We start from the raw sequence: 23,367 nt of genomic DNA, 5'->3' as shown, positions 1-23,367 counted from the left end.
CTCTGTGTAGAGGCAGCTTGTGGAGGGAGGGCATCCTGCTGTGTCCCATCCCGGGGTCGGGAGTAGTGATGTGAGGTGAGAATATTTTCTGAGAATGAGAATATTCTGAGAATATTCTGCAAAAGATTATTTCCTGAGAATTTTTGAGAATTTTCTAATTTTTCATTTCCTCTTGAAATAATATATTGTATTCAACTTTTAGGACACCCTGAATGTTAAAGAGATTTCTTGATCATTCAAGATAGTTTGAGAATGTTATAGAACGTTCCAGAATGTTATGGAACTTTCTAGAACATATGGAACTTTCTGGAAGCATCACAAAAAGTATATAAAGAGGTAATAACACATTTATTCCCTTTTGTGAAAGGTGTAATTGTGTTTTCATCCGTATGAAAAGAAGAAATAAGCCTAAAAATGATGTGTGGGATTATTTCCTTCATAAAACAGTTAAAGACAAAATGCTATATGTACTGCAAGGCTGAATACATCAGAAATGCAACAAGGATGAGAGAGCATATTTCCAATTGTTTGAAGGCTCCTGCTTACATCAAGGAAAAGGCAACAAAATTCTCAGAGTCCAGAAGCAGATCACCTGAGCCATCAACTGCATCAGCATCTATAGAACACTGTGATAGTGCTTGTGAATTTACATCACCACCTTCCACATCTAGTTCAGCCATGGTGTCTCACTCTATAAGTCGCTACTTTGATTCTATGAATGAAAACTGAAAACAAAGTTTTGGATTAATTTTTTGCATGAGCTATATTCTCATCGAGATCACCACTTTCACTGGTTGAAAATTAAAATTAAAACCATTTTACAAGATGCCATCCAGGTATACACTTTCTAACAAACTTTTGGAAGCTGAATATCAAAGTGTTGATGCTCTTATAAAAACAAAAATTGCTGAAGCCTCTTCTCTTGCACTGTGATGCTTGGAGCAACCGAAGAAATGAATCTGTTATAAATTTTATTATATCAACACCCCAACCAGTGGTTTATAAGACAGTGGCAACCAATGTTGAATGCCATACTACTGAGTATATTGCATTCTGTATGGAAGAAATAATGACAGAAATAGGCACTGAAAAATTTGGTGCCATTGTCACTGATAATGCTGCAGCAATGGTGAAATCCTTATCAATGCCTAACGAAAAATACAATCACATTGCTATGTACACTTGTGCTGCTCATACACTAAATTTGTTAATTGGTGACATCAGTAACTTAAAATCTGTTCAAGAAACTGAAACTACCTGTAAAAATATTGTGAAAGAAATTAACAAATTGCAAATTTTATGAGTTCATTTTACTGCATTTCAAAAAGAGAAAAATCAAACTTGTGCACTTAAATTTCCAGTTAAAACTAGGTGGGTTTCCATTTTATATTGTTTGAAAAGCTTATTGAAATAAAAAAATGTCTTGCTGTCCATGAAGATTTACAGACTAATCTGAGCAAACATACCAGGAATTCAATCCTGGATGAAGATGTATTTTGGGTATGGGTCCAAAAACTGCATGCACTGATAAGTCCTGTTGTTAAATGGATTATGCTGCTTGAATCTGAACAGCCAAAAATGAGCAAAGTTCCTGAATGTTTCAGGGAATCAAGTGATCATTTTGATAGGCTACTTCCTGAAAGTCCACTTACCAAATAAGAAAAACAAGATGTGATGAAAAGTTTTGAAAAAAGAAAAGCTATGGCTCTAAAAGACATTCACTATGCTGCAAATATTCTAGATCCAAAATTCAATGGTGAGTGCCTTACTAGAAATGAACAAATACAAGGAACTGAATTCATCGATAAATTAGTCACAAGAATGTATGACACTGATCACTCAGCAAAAGTCATTGCAGAGCTTGAAGAATATGATGCTAAAGAAGATATCACAAAACAGATATCAGACAAGATCACAAAGAAAAAACAGTTTCTTGCCATTTTAACCAGAAAGGACACTCTCTCAGTGACTTAATCACCTGCATTCTGCTACAAAGACCTTTTACATCTGCACTTGAAAGGGAATCCTCTGAACTGTCATTCATGTTAAAATTCGACACTTTCCAAAAAGGACTCAACAAACACTTGAACTATCTCACCCATTACCAAGATAGTTTCCCCAATTATCACCTCTAATACCATTAACTCACAAACATCCCACTCTCCCTACCTCTAATATCATCTATTCACAGACACTTACCTTCCTTCTTCCCCCCCCCCCCCGAATCCCCCTCCTGTTCTGCAATGTGATTTGTCCTTTTCATATGTGTTCATTTTTTTAAATTGTATCCTTTGGTATATATGGTTGTGACTACTTTCTTCCACTATTTGATCTGAGGAAGTGGGTCTGGCCCACGAAAGCTCATCATCTAATAAACCATCTTGTTAGTCTTTAAAGTGCTACATTGTCCTGCATTTTGCTTCAGCTACCCCAGACTAACACGGCTATATTTCTATCACTATGCTAAAGAAGGTTTTTTTGGAAAATCATATGTAACAAAATCAGCTGGCTCAGTAGATTCAGTAACATGGTGGAAAGGTATTTGAAATGGATCCAAGTTAGGGAAAGCAGCGATCAACATATTGAATATGCCACCAACAATGGCAGCAACTGAAAGAAGTTTCAGTACTTACAGTATCATTCATAATGCAGAAAAGAAACAAGTTAACACAAGAAAGAGCAGGCAAGCTGACATTCATAGCCCATAATATAAAGCTTCTTAAAAATCCAAATGATGCTCTGTTGATATCCCCAAGAGAAAAAAGGAAACAGAACCAGAGAAATGAGGAAGAAATTGCTGATGCTGAAGAGAAGAAATCGAAGAAGAGGATATGTATGAGGAAGAAGAAGAGAGAGAAATATATGGGTCAGATTCGGAAAGTGCAGATTCTGATTAGACTTGTATTCAATTCAGAAAGTTAAAAATATTTGTATCCGGCAACAAAAGATTTGTAATAAAAGTTCTAGTAATTTAAACTCTGTCTTTTTTTCTTTACTTTCCTGAATTTTCATTTTAACAATTGTAAACTTTCATGATTCTTGAAGTTTTATTAAAATTAAAATTAAAATATAGTAAAATTATTTAAACTATTTAACAAGTATTTAAGAGAAAATTCTCAAAAATTCTTGTATTGGAGAATATTCTCAAGAACATTCTCGAGAATATTCTCCAAAAGTTTATTCCCAAGAATTTAACATCACTAGTCAGGAGCATGTCCTGTCTCTCCACACACGCTTGTGGCTAACAGGCCAAGGTCCCTGTGTGGCAGCCAGCTGGGGCCATGTGCCCAGGGGTGGCACAGCATGTGCTCACACGTGCACAGGTTGCTGCATGATCCATGGCCAGCAAGGCTCATGTGCGCAGTCCCTGGTCTCCCTCCTACCCCGCCTCCCCCCCCACCCCGCATAAGGAGACACTCACATGTTGTTGCTTCCCCAGCTTCGGACGATGCCTGGGACAGGTCTGCAGGGATGGCTCGGGGGTCCTGGTTGAGCAGCATGGTTATGCTGGCCTCCTCTGGCTCCTGACCCTCCTCCTCTTCGTCCGTGCCATCATCAGGACCCTCTGCCCCAGGGTCAATGACCACCTGGGAGGAACAGACCGTTCCGTCCCCCCGGGATGCGGTCCAGGGCATCGAAGTAGGGGCAGCTGTCTGTGTCTGCCCCTGGTTGGGAGCTGCCCCCTGTGGCCCTGGCATAGGCCTGCCGCAGAGCTTTTATCTTCATCTGCACCTATTCCTGGGTGCAGATGTGGCCTCTGTTGGCCATGCTGGCAGCCATCCAGCCATAGATGGCTGCATTCCTGCATCTAGTGCAGAGATCGTGGAGGTTGGTGGCACCCTCCGAAACCTCAATAAGGTCCATGACCTCGGCACTACACCAGGAAGGTGCCTGTCTCTTCCAGCCCTGGCAGGCTCCTGGGAGCTGGAGGACTGCTCCCAGGGACCTCTGGTGCTGGCTAGCTGGCTCATTTTTTGCCACTGGGTCAGTGGCAGCAGCAGAGTGGCTCAGGGCTGGTGTTAGCCACAACAGGCTCTGGCCAGACTCTGGACCTTTAAAAGCTCTGGAGGGGAGCGGGAAGGAGAAGAGTTTTCCTGGTGTATGCCAGAGTGGCAGGGTACTCTGGGAAGGGCTGGAGGCCCCCTATTTCGAAATAGCCACTATTCCAAAATAGCTATTTTGAAATAGGTGCTATTCCTCATAGAATGAGGTTTACCAATTTTGAAATAAGCCCTATACTATTTCGAAATAATTTCAAAATAGCAGTTTGGCTGTGTAGACGCTAGCAAAGTTATTTCAAAATAGCGGCTGTTATTTTAAAATAACTTTGCTGTGAAGACATACCCTCAGTGAGGTTATTTCTGTCCACACCAGTGAAAACAAGTGGGAGATCGAGCTTGCCTTCCATTCAGAATGTGGAGTTTGTGACTGAGTGTATGGACTCAAATACTTCCACAGATATGTTTGCACACCTCCCAGTGACTTCAGGGGAAATTATGTGAGTGTGAACAAAATTAGGATCTATAGCTCTGAATACATGTGTAAACTGGGACAGGTCTGGAAGAAAAAGGAACCTATTTTGATACTTACAAGTAAGGCTGAGTAATAAAGCAGGGGTTTTTTTGGTGTATGTGGGAGGTTATCGGTATTTGTTCAAGCAAGAGGTACTGGATGGACATTAAGTACGGTGATTATATATTTACTTAAAGTGTATTCTGTTCTTTGTACAGGACTCCATTCTTTCTGAATAGGTGACGGGATAGGTGAGTGCAGTGTGAGGATGTGGTTTGGAATAGTTATTCTGCACAGCTGAATAATAGAGTAATTGCTATAACCAAGACATGTGTAATGTTTTAGTTCCTTACTTTGGGTTTCTGAGAGGAGCAATATGTAGACACAGTATAACTGTACCGGGGAAGGGGAAAATGTATATTTTGTTGATTGGGTGTGTGTACATGAACACACATACATGTACCACATTTTTTTTGTCTGGCAGATTTTATTTTCCCCTAAAGGGCGTGTTTAAATTAGTAAGGGCAGAGCTTTGCTCTGTGCAGACAAAAGGGTGTATGTGCAGACCAGTGCCAGCTCCCTGATTCTGAAAGCCAGGCCTATCCCTAATGCCATTCAAAGTTACAACCAGACAGCACTACTGTGGGTTCCTTAATGTACCAATCCGTCACTGGAGTAGGATATATAATGTAAATGAGCTCCACCACAGCTCCACCAGAAGTAAGGGGAGATGTACAGGGCCTGGCACCAGCCCAAAGTGACTTACTCACTATGAGGATTATTCTCTGTTGGGGTATGTCTACACTACCCTCCTAATTCGAAATAGGAGGGTAATGTAGTCATACCGCAATTGCAAATGAAGCCCGGGATTTGAATTTCCCGGGCTTCATTTGCATAAAGACGGCCGGCGCCATTTTTAAATGCCGGCAGTTCGAACCCCGTGCCGCGCGGCTACACGCGGCACGGAGTAGCTAGTTCAGATTAGGCTTCCTAATCCGAACTAGCTGTACTCCTCGTGGAATGAGGAGTTCAGCTAGTTCGGATTAGGAAGCCTAATCCGAACTAGCTACTCCGTGCCGCATGTAGCCGCGCGGCACGGGGTTCGAACTGCCGGCATTTAAAAATGGCGCCGGCCGGCTTTATGCAAATGAAGCCCGGGAAATTCAAATCCCGGGCTTCATTTGCAATTGCGGTATGACTACATTACCCTCCTATTTCGAATTAGGAGGGTAGTGTAGACATACCCTTGGTGATTTGTGACTAGATTAGTGGTCTCTTTGCAACACTTGGGTGGAGCTGTAACTACACTTGAGAATTTGCTCACCTTGAAGTAACTGCACATTCTTAGAAAGTGTGCAGGCCTGGCCAAAGGGCAAGGTGAGCAAAGCAGTTGCCTTGGGTTCCGTGTTTTCAGGGGCCCATCCTGCTCAGAGCTTGCCTGGCCACTCACTTGCTTCCCTTGCTGGGAGCAACACAGCTGCTGTCAGTGTGCTGCCTTGGGCCCCTCATACTCTTTGGCCAGGCCTGGAAGTGTGGAAAAAGCAAAAACTGAGAGGAAAATCTGCAGGGGCTAGAAAACATCTTTCCATACAGCTTGTCTGGCTTGCTTCTTGCCTGCATAGGATAAAACCATCTGCCTTGGCCCTTTTGGGGAGGATAGCGGGTGGAAGGGTTTTCACATAGCTCATCTTTTAGAGCCCACACAGTGAAATGAATGTATCTAAATGTTAGTGGACTACATGCATCACATGCCAAAGTAACAGAAATTCATCTGGCCAGAAATGATAAACTAGGTTACGTGTCAGAACAAATAAGTCACATATTAAATTAAGTGATTGCTGGAGTAGATAAATGCATGTTATAGTAAAGAGGGACTTTTTCAAACAAGATATTGAATTTTATGGGCCCAATTCTCTTCAGATTTATGGGTGCATTTAAAAGAACTGTCTGAGGGAAATGACAGACACATTTCCTTTGAAGGATGGATCACATACGTCATGGAGGCTGTGCGGGGAGGCTAATCTTTGCAAAGTCCTCCGTGTGGCTACTCCCTGATTGTTCTTTCAGTGCAGCCCAAAACCACAGAGATCGGTGGATGCCCAAATCCATCATGTGGAAATCTTGTTTTTGGTTACTTCAGTACTCCAGTAGCTGATGCACAGCTACTCCCTGAAACCTCTATTGGGCTCTGAGGAAAAGAAAGCTGTCCTGTGCTGAATTATAATATTCTGATGCTCTCTATGGAGCAATGTGACTGGTCTTCCACCCAATCTCTTCCCTTCCAGTCCAGCATTGCCCCCATACTTATGTCAAATCATCAGATTTCTCACATCCAACATACTGCCTCCCACAGTTGCCAGGACCTAATGCTTTAATTTAGGACACGCTTGATCTCTACTTCCTCCAGTAATAGTTAGCGCTGTCAAGCAATTAAAAAATCGTGTGATTGATCACACTGTTAAATGATAATAGAATACTATATATTTTAAATGTGTGGCTGTTTTCTACACTTGCAACACAGAATACAAAGTGTACAGTGCTCACCTTCTATTTATTTTGATTACAAATATTTGCACTGTAAAAAACAAAAGAAATAGTATTTTTCAATTCTCATTACCAATACAGAAATTGAACTTAGAAATGTAGAATTATGAACAAAAAACTGTATTCCAAATAAAACAATATAAAACTTTAGATCTTGCAAGTCCACTCAGTCCTACTTCTTGTCCACTCAGATAAACAAGTTTGTTTACATTTGTAGGAAATAATGCTTACCGCTTCTTATTTATAATGTCACCCGAAGTGAAAACAGGTGCTTACATTAAATTGTTTTAGCCAGCATTGCAAAATATTTGTGCCAGATGTGCTAAACATTTATATGTCCCTTCATGCGTTAACCGTATCTTGTAAATACCTTGCAATGCCTACTACAAAAGTGCCTTGTGAATGCCTGTTTTTACTTTCAGGTGGCATTATAAATAAGAAGCAGGCAGCTGTATCTCCTGCAAATTCAATGGTGTTGGAATATTTTTACAGGGGCGAATGCTGAGAGCCATCAAACCAAATTGTAAACTGTATATATAATGGAAACCAATTCAAGTGAAGGGATGCTGCAGCACCTCTCACAATCCTATTTCCAGCATTTATGGGCATATGAAAGCAAACTTGTTTCTCTTAGCAACTGGCTGAGTTGACTTGTAGGCTCTAAATCTTTGTTTTGTTTTTGAGCCCAGTCTCATAACAATCTACATTTATAAGCTGCACAGTCATGATAAAGAGATCACACTATAATACTTGTATGAGGTAAATTGAAAAATACTATTTATTTTGTTTATCATGTTTGCAATTTAGTTATTTGTAATAAATAAAAGTGTGCAGTATCCATTTTGTAATAGAAAATGTAAGAAAACATCCAAAAATATTTAATACATTTCAATTGGTATTCTATTGTTTATCACTGTTCTTAAAACTGCAACTAATCATGATTAATTTTTTAGATCACGATTATTTTTGAGGTAATCATGTGAGTTAACTGCGATTAAGCCAACAGGCCTAATAACACTTAGTAAGATCTTACCATGTATAGGGGCTTTTTCATCCCTGCATCTACAAAATTCCTATTTTTTTGCTGTTGGGAAACTGAATCACTGGAAAAATTAAGTGACTTGCTGAAGGCAACAAAATCAATCTGTTAGGAATATAACACACTTTCCTGTGTCGTTTTGCACCGTGTGCATTTTCCAGCTTACTCTTGCATCTATCAACTCTACATTGTAGTATTTGACATCCTTTTGCTTATCTTGAGGTATGTTACTAAAATATTTGTCATACAGTATAATGTACTATACTAATATTTTAAAATGGAGCAACATTGTGTGGGCTGTCATGGACTGGATCCATAAATAGCTGCTCTGAAAAGACTAGTCAAAGGTTGTAACCTCCCGCTCTCGCCCTCCCCCTCACAAAAATGAGGTCTTGAGGCAGGAATTCTTGATCTTCTTCTACAAAGCAAATATTTGCTTTGTTTCCAGAATCCTTCAAATCTGTTCCAGAGTGTTCTCATTCATCGTGTACATTGTACTGTTTTCAAAGGCCATTCATTAGAAGCAAAATGCAAAATAGAACTTGCACCAGCACGTAAACTTGGGAAAGCAGTAAACATTCATACATACACCTTCAACTAAGAGAACACATTGTACAAAGAGCTAAGCCTGTAGCCACATCAGCAATTCATTTAAGCAATTGCTTATACAATTGCACAGACTAACATCTGAGGAAACCTATGAAGATTGTTGTTTTGTGGAACCCAGTAAAGCAGGAAAGTAAATACTCTTTGCCCTTTTGATAAATTATTATTTGTCTTATGATAGCGCTTAGAAGCCTCAACTGTGACCTGAGCTCCATTTGCACTCGACACTGTACTTACACTTAGTAAAATTGCTGCTGCCCTCAGAATACGTATGAGAGAGGTGCGGGGAAAAAAGCTGCACACATACTTTCCAGTTACTATAACCCAAAAAAGAGACCTTAAAACCCAGACTCTGCAATGGAGAGTTACAACCAGCTCTGAGTATTAATATTTCCATTTTGCCCTTCTCCCCAAGTACTTCATGTAGTCACAGCAATTTTTCAACATTTTGCTCCCTGATCAAGGAAGGTCCCATATTGAATATTTCTATAAATTAAGTTCACTTAAGAACTAAGCCAGTTTTTACATGGCTTCAATTATATGCTCACAGTGCTTTTTTTACCCTGAACATAAGACCACATTTGGCCTTTTTACTTGTGAAGAGTACATTACCTTTACTTCATGAGGATGCATCAAAATGGTATAAAATAATCATAAATTTAAATGCACTAAAATTTAAGGGTTTCTAAATAGAAGCATTGAAATCTTATTACTTTTTTTGTTTGTTTTTTGAGACAAATATTTTCATTTTATTTTTATCTTAGACCATTTACTCATAGTAGCAAAGTTTTTATGATCATAAGATATCATTTTTCCTTTGGAAAAATTAAAATATTTGTAATTTTATTGATGAAAATGATACCCTCTCCAGACACTGAAACACGTGGAATGCTGCACCATAACCAGAAAACTTTCTGAATGTAACTCGTCATCTTGGAATAAAAGGACACATTTGGAGGAAGAATGGAATGAAAAAAAGTGGTGGATGGGATGGGAAGCTTAATGTAACGCAGTAGCATTGTGTGTGTTGGGGGAAGAAGTGTATTGTAGATGATGATGTTTATTTAATTTATCAGTTTATTAATCAAAAATGCAGTTTAGGATTGATGAAAATGGTTTATGAAATGAAGTTAGGTTAGGCAAATAGCTTCAGCCAAATAAAAACGGAGGAAAATAAATTCCTAAAAAAGTCAGTGTTTCACTTTGACACTTCCAAAACGAAATGAACCAAGTACTCTTTTTGAAGCTGGTGAATCTCTGTAAAATTTCTAAATGAAACCACATCAAAAGACAAATGAGCCATAAACACAATAGTTTGTTTCGGGTTGTAGAAAATTCTTTGTTTGACCCAAAATGAAATTTAATTTCTGTCAGGAAAAAATACAAAATGGCCATGTAGGCAATTTGAAACCTTTTTTTTAGTTTGGCTATTGAGCCAAACAGAGAGACTATGGGTGTGTCTAGACTACAGAGTTTTGTCGACAGAAGTGGACTTTTGTCGACAAAACTATACCTGTATCTACACTACCGCTGAGTTCTGTCGACATAACGTTGACAGAACTCAGCAGTTTTGTCGACGCTGGTAAACCTCATTTTACGAGGCATAACGCCTTCTGTCAACAGAGTTCTGTCGACAGAAGGTGTTATTGCATGTAGGGTTGTGTCTAGACTACAGGGTTTTGTCGACAAAGCAGCTTGCTTTGTCAACAGAACTGAATGTAGTCTAGACGCTCTTTGTTGACAGAAACTTTGTCAACAGTATCTGTCGACAAAACTTCTGTCAACAAAACCCTGTAGTCTAGACGTACCCTTAGAAAGAAATTGTTGATGGCCTATGCTCGCATAGGAGCTAAGGGCAAAGAAGAAGATGGAACCAAACACTTAGGCTATGCCTACACTCGCGGCTTCTTGTGCAAGTAGAGCCATTCTTACGAAAGAATCTGCAGAGCGTCCACACTGCCCGCTCGCTCTTGCGCAAGGAAATTTACAGTATGGTGTGGTAAGAGAGGGCTTCTTGCGCAGGAGCTACGCTCTTTTTTAATAGGTGTAAGCCCTCTTGTGCAGGAGCTCTTGCGCAAGAGGGCAGTGTGGATGCTCGGCAGGGATTTCTTGTGCAAGAAACCCCTATATCTAAAATGGCCATTGGAGCTTTCTTGCGCAAGAGGGTGTCCACACTGCCATGGGAGCTCTTACGCAAAAGCACAGCTCGCACATGGCAGTGTGGATGTTTTCTTGCACAAGACTTCTTGCACAAGAACCGTTGCTCAAGATGTTCTTGTGCAAGAAGCTGCCAGTGTAGGCATAGCCTTATTGTCTGCCTCTGGCATGGTTGTGTTCTGGTAGCTATTCAACATACAAGGTGAAAGTCTTCTTAACTTTCCCAGTGGTCTATTGTAGTTTAGAAGCATGTGTTTTGGGAGCTGAACTATTAGCCACTCCCCATATTTGAGTAATTGAGAGTTACATGTTTGCAGAATAGTGAAATACAGTAGTAAATGTGGGGACAACAGGCCCCACACTAAACACATTTTCATTAGGATCATAATGAAATGATTAAAAGTGGGACTATTGGCAGATCACCAAACATCTCAGTTATAGTCACTGACTGATTTGGAACAGAATGGCTGAATATCCTTAAAACAAGTGGCCTCTGAGTGGTTATAAAGATATGACTCAAGTAGCTTCTCTTGAACATTGTCACAGCCTCCGCCTTTTAGGAAATAGCGTTGCAGTGTAGAGATAGCCTTCTAATCTTATGATTCTGTAAAGATAGTTGTTCAGATCAACAACCAAGTAAGTTTCTGCTTTCTGAATAAGTTACAGTGAGCAACCATTGCAACCTCTTCATGCATAGTTTCGCATTTGTAAAGACAATTACTTGTTTCTGTGCAGTCACAGAATATCGCACACATGAAGGCTGTGGTAAAGACAAGGTACAACTCATATTTGCTGACCCCTGTCAGCTACAAAACTCTCCTCTCCTCAACTAGATCCTGCAAAGTGATGTATGGAGGGTTGTGGTGCTGGTGGTGGTGGGGAACGTAGAGAGGGATGTTTGGCAGGCAAGTGAGAGAGGTTTCCATAAAAGGGATAATGTGTAGCTTATAACTTCAATATAAATGCCCTTGAAAATGATTATATTGGGTCAATTGTTAGCTTCTTATCTTTCTGCTGGACTGTGAACCTAAAGACACATCCTGGTGGTAATTATGAATATTTAAGAATTCTTAATAATTTGTAACAAAAGAATGACCTGTTAGAGATTTCCATAATTTTTAATTTCAGCCCAATCTTACCTTGATCCAGGAATGCCATCTTTGGCATTAGTACTCTAAACAAAGACACTTTCCCCCCCTTTCTTGATTAAGTAATTGGGAGCTAAACTCTTAGATGCTTTAATTTATAAAGGAGACCTAATTTATTTCTAACTGCATTATTTAGTTCTGTGTTGTTAATTTTGATTATAGAAGACCTTCATTAACATACCTGAAAAATTAACCATTCAGTTGCTTGGAAGTGGTTCTTAGTTTTGCATCACAATATTTATACTGGGATATAAAAATATCGACCCCAATGCTAATGATTTTCTCCTTCCAGTCTTATATTACAACAATGAAAATATTCAAAACTGATGTTATTACTTGTGTTTCAGTGGGGCCTAAAGACTCTGTGTGAAATGGATGTACTAGGTCTTGTATAAGGACACAGTCAAACATTCGTTATCCTGAAGACTTCATCATTTAAGTCAGGGGTAAGGAACCCTTTTTGAGTCCAGGACCGCTGACCCACAGAAAAATCAATTGGGGGGGGGGAGCTCTGGGGATGCAGTGGGGGAGGAGAGTGGTGGCTGGAGTGCCAACGCGGGCTTCCCAATTCTGAGAGAGGCCCTACGCCTTTGGGAGCCAGATCCAGGCAACACGGGGGCTGCATCCAGCCTCTGGGCCTTATGTTCCCTACCCCTGATTTAAGAAAACAAGGCAGTAGAAGAAAGAGTCTTAATACTAATGGATAATGAGGCACAAAGGACCAGAAGTTTAAAGGTACAGATACTAGGCACCTCTCTGTCGTCAGTTGTAATAACTTTAAACATTCAGCCCAAAGGGGTTATTTGACTTGCATGAAGTCACTTAAGAACAGAGCTAAGAACTTAACCCACACCTAATCCAGTTCTTTAACCACAAGGCCATACTTCCTGCTTTCATTGTTGCTTGCCACTAAAGCAGACCAAAAAACTCTGTGTCTGACCTAGTGAGTATTATTATTGTGGGGCAGAGAGAGGGGCAGCATGGGTTTTATCTAACACATGTCAGTTATCTTCCAATCTTGAATGTAACTAAAATCATCTGTATTGTTATCCAACTTGATTCTTCCTATACTTTATTTATTGGTTTGCCCCATAAGATTTTGCTAATATCTCTGAATATTATATTGTATTTAAAATGAATGTCTAGCTGTATCTTTGTGATCATTCATATACATTTAAATTTGTCTAGTCCTAGTATTTGGTATTTGTCCAGCCCACTGGTTTTTCCAGTGTTGTATAACTTGTTTGTGATGCCAGCACTGATCCAGGAATCCCTGTGCACTATGCATTTCTGAATGATTTTTTTCTGAAATAAATATAGGCACAAGTACACATGTTTATGTATTTGTGCCTGGTTTTTAAACAGATTCATCTTGTGGAATATCCAGCAAGGTTTTACCACAGATGATTTTTTTAGGGGAGGTTTAGAGTAGACCTAATTTCATTAGACAAAAAGGAACCCTATAGTCTTAAAGGACATACATGGGGACTTTTAGGCCAATCAAATGTACATCTTGGTCCCTTCAGTGCTAGATGACTGATTGTCTGCATTTTTTAAGATATATGGTATGAAGTATGCATGGGGCTGTCAGTATGAGAGTTTCTGTACCAGAGCACTGCTAAAATATACAGGCTTGTACATGAATTACACCTTGAAGTTGATGATAATAATACCTTTTACATCGTTCTTCTTTAGTCACAAACGTATCTTTAAGTTTTATTGAGATTGCTCAGTTTCCTTGTGTTGGTACACAAACATATACCACACCTTCCTTTAGTAATAAATCAACATAGTAATATAAACTTTCCTTTTGACACTGCAGGGATAAGAGGAAATGCCTTAATCAGTAATCACGTCAAACTTCTTAGCAGGTTCCAATATGCAAGCTTTATTCATTGCAAGGATTATTTGTATGGAATTTGGGAACCAGTCAGGGAACTTCAGTAATATAATATGTTCATCTCCATGTCACAGTTATAATCGTTATCTATTATTTAGTGCCAAAGCAGATTATGCTGCTTTTCAGAGGAGAGAAGTGTGTCGATGTTGTTTCAAAATCCCTTTGTAGGTTTCAGTAAGAATTTAATGTTGAATGCAAATCAGGAACTTACTAATTTATACATTACATTGGGGAAGCTGGGTCAGTGGAATGTAAAAATTCTTCAAACTCTCTTTCTGGTATTTCCTGTCAAAGGAAATTGTAAGACCTAAGGCTATGCCCATGCAGCAGCATTATTTTGGAATAACTGCTGTTATTCCGAAATAACATAGTGTGCATCTACACTGCCAGCCTTTATTTGAAATAATGTTGAGCTGGAGGATTTCTTACTCTGACTTGTATAACCCTCATTTTACAAGGAGTAAGGGAAGTCAAATGAGTGATTTTCCTTCTACTTCCTGCTGCATAGAGAGATCCAAAAGCTGAATTAAGCTATTTCTACTTAAGTTACACAATTTTGTAGCTAAAGTTGCATAGCTTAATTCCACTTTATCCCTCCTGTGTAGACATACCCTAAATGTGCTACACTATGAAACACCTCCTTTGAGTCTTCAGCCATCACTATGGCAATACTCCTCTAGAGCACCTTGCTTCTTCTGAGTCTCCTACACACAGTAGGCCTGTACTTGTTGTCTTGAAGACAACTTTTCTTTACAGTCACCTTTTGATTCCTTGGAATTCAACCATTTACATGCTAGATCCTAAACATAGTACCTGTGAAGGGTTTTTTCCTATTGCCTGGGCAGTTTGGGTTTTTCGGTCTAAGGCCACAAATTGGCCTTACGGTTAGACATTTATATGTCAAGTATACCAGCAAGAAGAGAAAATTCTGTCATAGAATGAAGCCTAGATGGCACTTGTGCCTTTTCCTGTGGTTAAAACAACAACAAAGCAACCTCTGCCAAAAGAGAATAATTCACAAATTCCTTTTAAAGGCAAAGAGCTTTTGTTGTTTCCCCTTGCAGTCCTGATTCTCTGTTTTAAAATCATAGTAAGCACAGCAATGTCTATATTTAAACTAAAAAGCTTTTCCTATTGAATATGACGTTTACTATATGATTTAGTAACTAAAATCAGAATTTCCCTCCTGATTTTAATACTTTTGAACAGGAGTGCTGAAATTTGACACATAATTACAGTTCATGTGTATGTGTGTGATTTTTAAATCCTCTTTAGATGGATCATTGTTTGTTTTGAAAAATCCCTTAACATTTCAAGCATGTTAGGTGAGGCTTACTTGTTGACCTGTATTAAATCTGGCTCATTGTATTTCTAGTAACGTGTTTCCAAAGCAAAAGGCTGTAGGCACATTTGCTGACTTATCAATATGTCAAGTAGCAATTAAGAGTCTGCATATATACTTTAGGGAAAACAGATTGCAGAGTTTTCTCAAGGACTGGAATTAACATGACTACAAAGAATTTTAGTAATTGTAGGTAAGAAGTTGCCTGTAGGCAATCTACTGCTCTGTTTATACACCTCAGTTTATGCCGTATAGATGTGTGCTATATAGATGAGGGCTTCAACTTTGATTAATTCTATTTACACATATGAAGGTATTCATATTATGTCTCTCAAACACATACAGACACACAATTCTTAGTGTTTATTCAGAACTAACAAACTAGATGAAGAGACGAATGATGTTTTTGGTCTGGCAGTAATTACAGTAATGCTAGTAGTTATTCCTGCTCCTAGAATACCATGTGAAATAAATGTGATTTATGGCCAAAACTTTTAAACTGGGTTGCCTCAAGTTGGACTCTTAAAATGTTTTAAGTTCATAACTAAAGAAGTGGCCCGAACACCTTGAATTCCCATTGACTTCAGACAGGCCATTTCTGTTAATATGCATAAATACGAATGCAGGAGTCTAATTTTAGGTACACAGGTTTGAAAAGTTTGACCTGTGTCTTAAATTTTTGAATTTCTCTTCTTGTTTTTTTGTAATACAGGTTGCACCTCTCTCTAATCTGGTACTCTATGGTCGAGCAACATCCGCGCATCTGCATGATTTCAGTTAGCTTCTTGTCCACTTATGGCAGGTGTGGCCAAGTTTTTCACAGCCTCATAAAGTTTGCTTACAGCCACCAGTCCTGGCTCTTAGTGTTCTGTGCTGTTATTTAGTTGTAATTTACCTTCTAAATGTCTTCTAAGAACCCAGTAAGCAGTGGAAGTGTTGATAATGCTGCTAGACAATATTGACCTTCCCTGGTTCAGCAAATTTTCTGGTTCGGCACCAGTCAGGTCTCCAGGGTGTCGGACTAGAGAGGTTTAACCTGTACTGTGGTTTATTGCTTTTATTTGTATTTATGCAGTCATCACACATGTACAACAGATGCATAAGATTCAGTCTCTACCCTTAGTACTAGTATTCTATGGGATCCATGTTTCCCTCTCTTTAAGTCTCTTCACAAGGGATCTGCAGAATCTTAACTTCTTGGAGGAGTAGAGCTGACAGGTGGGTAGCATAAGGGAAAGGAATAATAAAGTTAGCTGGGCTCCTCTATATTCTGCTAACAAACCCTCAGGCAAATCCTGCACAAGTTTGCATAGTCTGAGATTGCATTTCTGTGTGCTCTTTCCCTTCTATGCTGTAAACTTCCTTATAGGTGTGTTCTGAGGTCAGCAGTTCCCAGCTGCAGGAGCCAGAGGGGCTGGGTAGAAGACCAGCAGCAGCATGTCTTATGTTAAGACATATGAATACCTATTGTCCTTCTCAGAAGGGTAAACCTCTCACCTGCCCACTTGCACTTGTGCAGTTTTTTTTCCCAGCAGGGGTTATTCCACCATGAAATACTATGGGACCCTAAGTTTAGAGATTACATGAGACTAGATAAGAGATGATGAGCAAATGGTAAAAGAAAAGGAAAGGGAAGTTGATGTTAACAACAGCATGATTATGAGATTGGTTTCATGTTGATAAACATATGTGTTAAATTCTCTTCCTAAGTAATTAACTATAACATTTGTTTGTTGGCCAGCAGAGTGGAAGATGGGGAAAGGATGTTTTAGGTAAATAAGTAGATGGGCCATGGTGGGTCAGAGCAATGGAAACTAATTAGAACCATTTACTTGAGGGAGTGAAATTAAATGGAGGTGGAACTACATTTAATATAGCACCACATTTTACTCCCCAGAAATCTAACATTTCTAATACATTACAGTGCACCTTTGGCTGCATACCGATCACTGTCCAGAATATAAGACTCTATTTCCACTTTGAGACTCAGTCTCAGCTTGCATAAACTGGCACTAAACTCAGTGTTGACTTACACCACCCGAGGATCTGACTCTGAATCTGCCTTTGTTTATCTAGGCAGGCTAATGTGTGTACCAGCCAACGCTGATCAACATGTTTGTCACCAGAATCCGTGGGAACATCTGCTCTCATGATTCCAACAGTGCTCTAGGCTTAGGTAACCACCCAACATCACATGTTTTATTTCATTTAACCCAACTGAGCATTTTGAAAAAGATGGGGTTCACCCATTAACAAACGTTACCATAGAATTCCCATGTCATACTCCTACACTGCGTTCTCTGCATGCAATGCCCTTGTGGTACATTAAAGCAAACCAGGGGATACTTTAGTTTGTTGGCTGGATCAGCAACAGGGCCTTGAAAAGGCAGCCAAAGATCAGAGGCACACCTGCCAGACCCCTTGTCTTCTGCCACCCCCACCCTCCTTTCCCTTCTGGCAGGAAGGGAAGGGCAAGTAGATAAAAATTTCCATGGTAACTCTGTATTACTGCGGGATAACCCTTTCATTTGGATGATCTTTCCAGAACATCTTAAACTCATTTTATGGCCAGATTACTCCAGTGTCGCGGTAAAAATCTTCTGCAGCAGTTAAGGATTTGACAGCTGGTTGGAAGACAGCAGGCTTTTCCACAGAACATTTTGACTTTTTCATGAAAATCAAGCCCCAAAACATTCTGGGCAAAAACTTTTTGGCTGAAAGGTTTAAAATTCCATTTTTCTCTATAGGCCAACTTCTGAGGCTGTAATTCATCTCCTATGATGCATGAGAGTCACACCTCTTGTTCAGCAACTGCAATGTGTCATGGGAAATACAGTCCCAATGGAGAACTTAGCCGACTGAATACAATGAGGAGATGAGGCACCCAAACTAAGTCTTCCATGGGGCATGATGATAACATTTTTTAATAAAAACTATTTAGTTTTGGTATGTTTGTTTGTTTAAATTATTTTCAACAGAAATTTGAGTTTTCAGCAGAAAAAATGGCCAAGTGGCAAATCTATTTGCCACCTACTCAGGAGTGGAAAATACTGAATGATCAAATGAAACTGTCTTAAAATAATATGAACACAAACAGAAAAATCTTCAAGGAAATTCTGAGTAAAAGGAGCTACAAAGTTCCCTCTCTGCCCCTACTAGAAGTCTTCAAAAATCAGTGTTTATATCAGCCACCGTCATGATTTTATTTCAAAATAACTTTTGTGTTTTATTGTAACACTAAACTTTAAAGAAATATTTTTGTCTGAAAAAACTTCTCTTTGCACATTCATCAAGATTTTATTAAGTCATACCTATATTCTGTGCACAGCACAGCTCATCAAAGTCTCCAGATCCCTTACTCAACAAAGTTTTGAGGAAAAAAGTTCTTGTCACCATTCCTGTATTTAAAAATAACCTCTGTAAGATACTGCATGCAGTAAGGGGTTCTTTGATAACCTACTGCCTGCAGGGTATAAGTCAAAGGGAGGCGGGGGTGGGGAATTCCTTTTTAAATAAACTTCAGATCCAAAATTGAAAATGTAAGTGACTTATCAACTATAAAGCCTTGCCAACCTGCAAGAACAAAGGAGGCATGATTAGTTTTATTATGATCCTGTTTTATTCCCCCCAACCTGGAAAAAGCACATCAGGTTGAAATATCTCTAACCTGATTTTCTATGTTCATTTTGTATGTATGAACTGAAAACATAATTGATTTGTACTAATAAATAGTGCTGTGTTTTAAAACGTTTAGGTTTTAGACAATTCTCCAAACAAATCTGCTGCAAATCTTAATTATTCACTGGTAGAAAATTATTTTGCTTTCTTTTGAAAGTATTGACCAAAAGGCCAGTTTACAGACGAATTCCTCACTCCCTGCTTAGATACCTAAATGATGCATGTGATTTTCAAAAGTATTGAACAGACATCCTCAAAATGGGAAATGGTAGGTGCTCTGCATTCATGTTACTGTGTAAATTTCAATGCAAGACCCTATTTTTGAAAGCTTTCTATATATCGCAACACATGCTCAGGATTGATACTTCTGTTATACTAGTGTACCTTGCATGTAGTTCCACTGAAGATAATAGATCCATAGTCGTGTAAATCCAGTGAAGGCGAGAGGGAAACCAGATAAAAGATGTAAGTGCCTCAATTTAGGAAAGCACTTAGCATATGTATTAATGCAATTGGCAGTGACAGAGCTAATGCATGTTCTTACGTGTTTTGCTGTATAGAGTTCAAAAGCACATACATTACATTGATTGGTAGATAGGTGAATAGACATTTAGAAGAGAAGTTTGGAGGGGCAGAGAGATTTAAAAAAATAAATAGGTTGAAACTTTGTGTAAGATACAGAAGGAGAGAATTTACACATTCCCAATTTGATTTAGACTTTCCAGAGTTAGATGCCTACCATGATATTTACATCTTGATTTAGAGATGAACTTTCCAAAATTCAGGAATGTCCAGATTGAACATCTGGTTCACTGTGGTTGTCATTTTTTACATGTGTTCAAAATTAACTTCTATTTAGACTAGCACAGTCTATTTCATCTTCCCGGCCGGTCGCCATTTTTGAAATTTACGAGTCCAGACTAACTGCCCGTGTCTACATGCAGCAGGTACCCCGTAGTTCAAAATAAAGCCCTAGTTCAAACTACCTGTTATTCCTCCTGGAATGAGGTTTAACAGGTAGTTTGATTTAGGGCTTTAATTCAAACTATATTAATTCGAACTATATTTAAATCCCGGGCTTGATTTGCAACTTCGAATGCCTACATTAGCCTCCATAGTTCGAACTAGGGGGCTAGTGTAGACATACCCTAAGAGAGGTAGAAGCATATTATAGACTTTAGCATGTAAATAAAGATGGTTATAATCACATCAGTAGTATAGCTGTTTTATAAGCAGTATGTTGATCTGTTAAATTCAATATTAGAGATAGTTAGCAATCAGATTTTACATCTCACAGGAAATTTCACAATGTTGTACTTTTTCTATTCTAAAATGGAACTAAAGAAAAAAAAATTCTCACAAAACTAACTCTTAAATATTCAAACTGATTAAAACACCTTGCTTTGGTACATTTGAAACATTTCATTCCAGCTTTGCTTTTTATTGTATATATTTATGTAATATAAATATTTTGAAAATGGGATTGAAAAGTAATTTTAAAATGGAAAATGACACTGTTCTGAAAATACATTTCACATTTAGGTATTCCCTCCTTCTTATCACTGTTAGAAGTAGACCACATCCACCTTTACTGGAGTAACCTCATTAATACTGTTGTAACACTCATCTCTGTGGCTGTGTCCAGACTCAGGGTTTTTTTTAAAAAAAGTAGCCTTTTTTCGAAAAAACTTCACCTGCGTCTAGACTGCAGCCTCGTTCTTTCGAAATTAAATCGAAAGAACGTGGCTTTTCTTTCGACGGTGGTAAACCTCATTTCACGAGGAAGAACGCCTTCTTTCGAAAGTGCTCTTTCGAAAGAAGGCGTTCTTGAATGTAAATAGGGCTTCTTCGAAAGAGAGCATCCAGACTCACTGGGTGCTTTCTTTCGAAAAAGCGGCTTGCTTTTTCGAAAGTTCCGCGTGCAGTCTAGATGCTCTCTTTTGAAAGAGGCTTGCAGTCTAGACATAGCCTGTGTGTGTGTGTGTGTGTGTGTGTGTGTGTGTGTGTGTGTGTGTGTGTATATATTTCCCTGTCATGTGTTTCTTCATTCATCTGAGGAAGTGAGTTATGAAAGCTTATGCCCTAATATTTGTTACCACAGGACACTTTGTAATTTCTGAGTAGGAATACTGGCATAAAGCAGCTTTAAATGCACTGTCTGATGCAAGCCTTAGGTCTCCACAGCCTTCCCATCAAATTTCTGGCAAAGATGAACTTGGATCCAGATCACTTCTGGATCCAATATTTTGTTGTTGAAAAATACTGTTTCATTGAAGCTGATCTGTTTTGCACAGATATGTGGAGTTCAAAACATCTCTGTGCCTCCCTTTTTCTTTCCAGTCTTTGTCTGCTTTGTCTATTTATATTTGGACCTGGGCTTGTCTATAGCTGTGGGTAAATACAGTGCCTAGCACAATGGGGTTGTATGGTTGGTTGGTGCCTGTAAGGCACTACTACAGTACAAATATATTACAATGTTTTTGTTTAAAATATTTAATTTTACTTTTTTTAATAAAGACATATTCATGTAGAATAAATTATTTGAGGTAATATTCTCAATGATTTTTTTTTTATTTCCACTATGGTAGAGCAGAGGAGCTTTAAACTATAGTGCCCAGACTTTGGACCAGAGAAGGATAATTTAATCTCCAGTTTGCAATTTTAATCATTTTAACTCCACCCCCAAACTGCCATCCAGTAGACTCACAAAACTATTGCAGCCTTCTTAGTAGATGCAATTCACCCTGGGAGATCCAAACCATAGCATGAGAAACACTGGTCTTCATCAATGGAGGGTAAGCAGTAATGTTAAGAGTAAACAAGTTTGATGCTAGCTACAAATTTAGAAGTTGTGAAATGTCAGCAGATTTCTGTTTCTATCTTTTCTTGCCAGTTCAGATAATCTGGAATTTGCTACTGGAAAACTCTGGAGGTTTTTTGTTGGTTTGTTAATTTTCAGTGGGATTGATAATAAGACTCTAGAGCAGTGTTTCTGAAAGTGTTCCACGGAATCACTCTCAGAAACACTTTAACTGGCTGCCCCTTTAGAAGACTGAAACTCTTCCCCCCTCTCCATTGATATGGGAACATTGCTAGTTGTTCTACTTTGTCAGGAATCAAGGGGAAAGTGCACAGTTTGTTGCATTCCTTACTGTGGCTGGGGAGAACAAGGGCAGAAGAATTTGGACCTGCCACTGCTGGAGGACATGCACCTTTCCCTTGGCTGTGCTAGCTGCAGTGGCCATGGAGAGGTGATTCTTACCTGGTCCAAGATGTTGTGATGAGAGAGGGCTGGAGCTGTCCTCTCACCTCAGACCAGCCTGCGTACTGAACCCCTCATCCCCAATCCCACCACAGAGTAATGATTTAAATGAAGCATGTACATTTTCATATTATTTAAAAATATTGAGTTAAGAGCCTGAGCAATGCTGGGTGAATCTTCTAGTAGTTCACATATTGTAAAATGTGGCGAATACCTTGGCCCCTTGGAATGATGTCATCACTATGGGGAAGATCATTTATTCTGTTAGGGTATGTCTACACTACAAAGTTAATTAGAACTAACAGCCGTTAGAACTAACTTTAATAGGGGCTACACATACAAACTGCTAGTTTGAATTTAAATTGAACTAACGGGGCGCTTAATTTGAACTAGGTAAACCTCATTCTACGAGGACTAACGCCTAGTTCGAATTAAGGGCTGTGTAGCCACTTAATTCGAACTAGTTGGAGGCTAGCCCTTCCCAGGTTGCCCTGGTGGCCACTCTGGGCCAAACCAGGGAAACTCTTCTGCCCCCCTCCCGGCCCTGGAGCCCTTAAAGGGGCACGGTCTGGCTACAGTGCTTATGCCAGTTGCAAGCCTGCCAGCACCCAGCCAGCAGACCCTGCACCTGGCACATCATGAGCCAGCCACCCGCTGCCACCCAGCCCTCCACCTCTTCCCAGGACCAGGCTGGCAGCTCCCAGGAGCCTGCCCGGGGCTGCAAGAGGCAGGCGCCCGCCTGGTCTAGTGCGGAGATCATGGACCTCATTGAGGTTTGAGGGGAAGCCTCCAATGGCCACAACTTCCGCAGTAGACACAGGAATGCGGCCGCATAGAGCAGGATAGCTGCCAGCCTGGTCACCAAAGGTCACATGCGAACCCAGGAGTAGGTTTGCATGAAAATCAAGTTGGTCCAGTGAGACCCCCCCCCCCGACCCTGAACCCGGAGCTTAGAACATAAGAACATAAGAACAGCCGTACTGAGTCAGACCAAAGGTCCATCTAGCCCAGTAGCCTGTCTGCCGACAGTGGCCAACACCAGGTACCTCGGAGGGGATGGATCGAAGACAATGACCAAGTGATTTGTCTCGTGCCATCCATCTCCAGCCTTCCACAAACAGAGGCCAGGGACACCATTCCTACCCCCTGGCTAATAGCACTCCATGGACTCTACCTCCA

The sequence above is a fragment of the Pelodiscus sinensis genome, chromosome 3, assembly GCF_052426305.1.
Source record: "Pelodiscus sinensis isolate ZL-2025 chromosome 3, ASM5242630v1, whole genome shotgun sequence".
In the NCBI taxonomy this organism is placed as follows: domain Eukaryota; kingdom Metazoa; phylum Chordata; order Testudines; family Trionychidae; genus Pelodiscus; species Pelodiscus sinensis.
The sequence above is the reverse complement of the archived record's forward strand: the minus strand, read 5'-3'. Positions refer to the sequence as shown.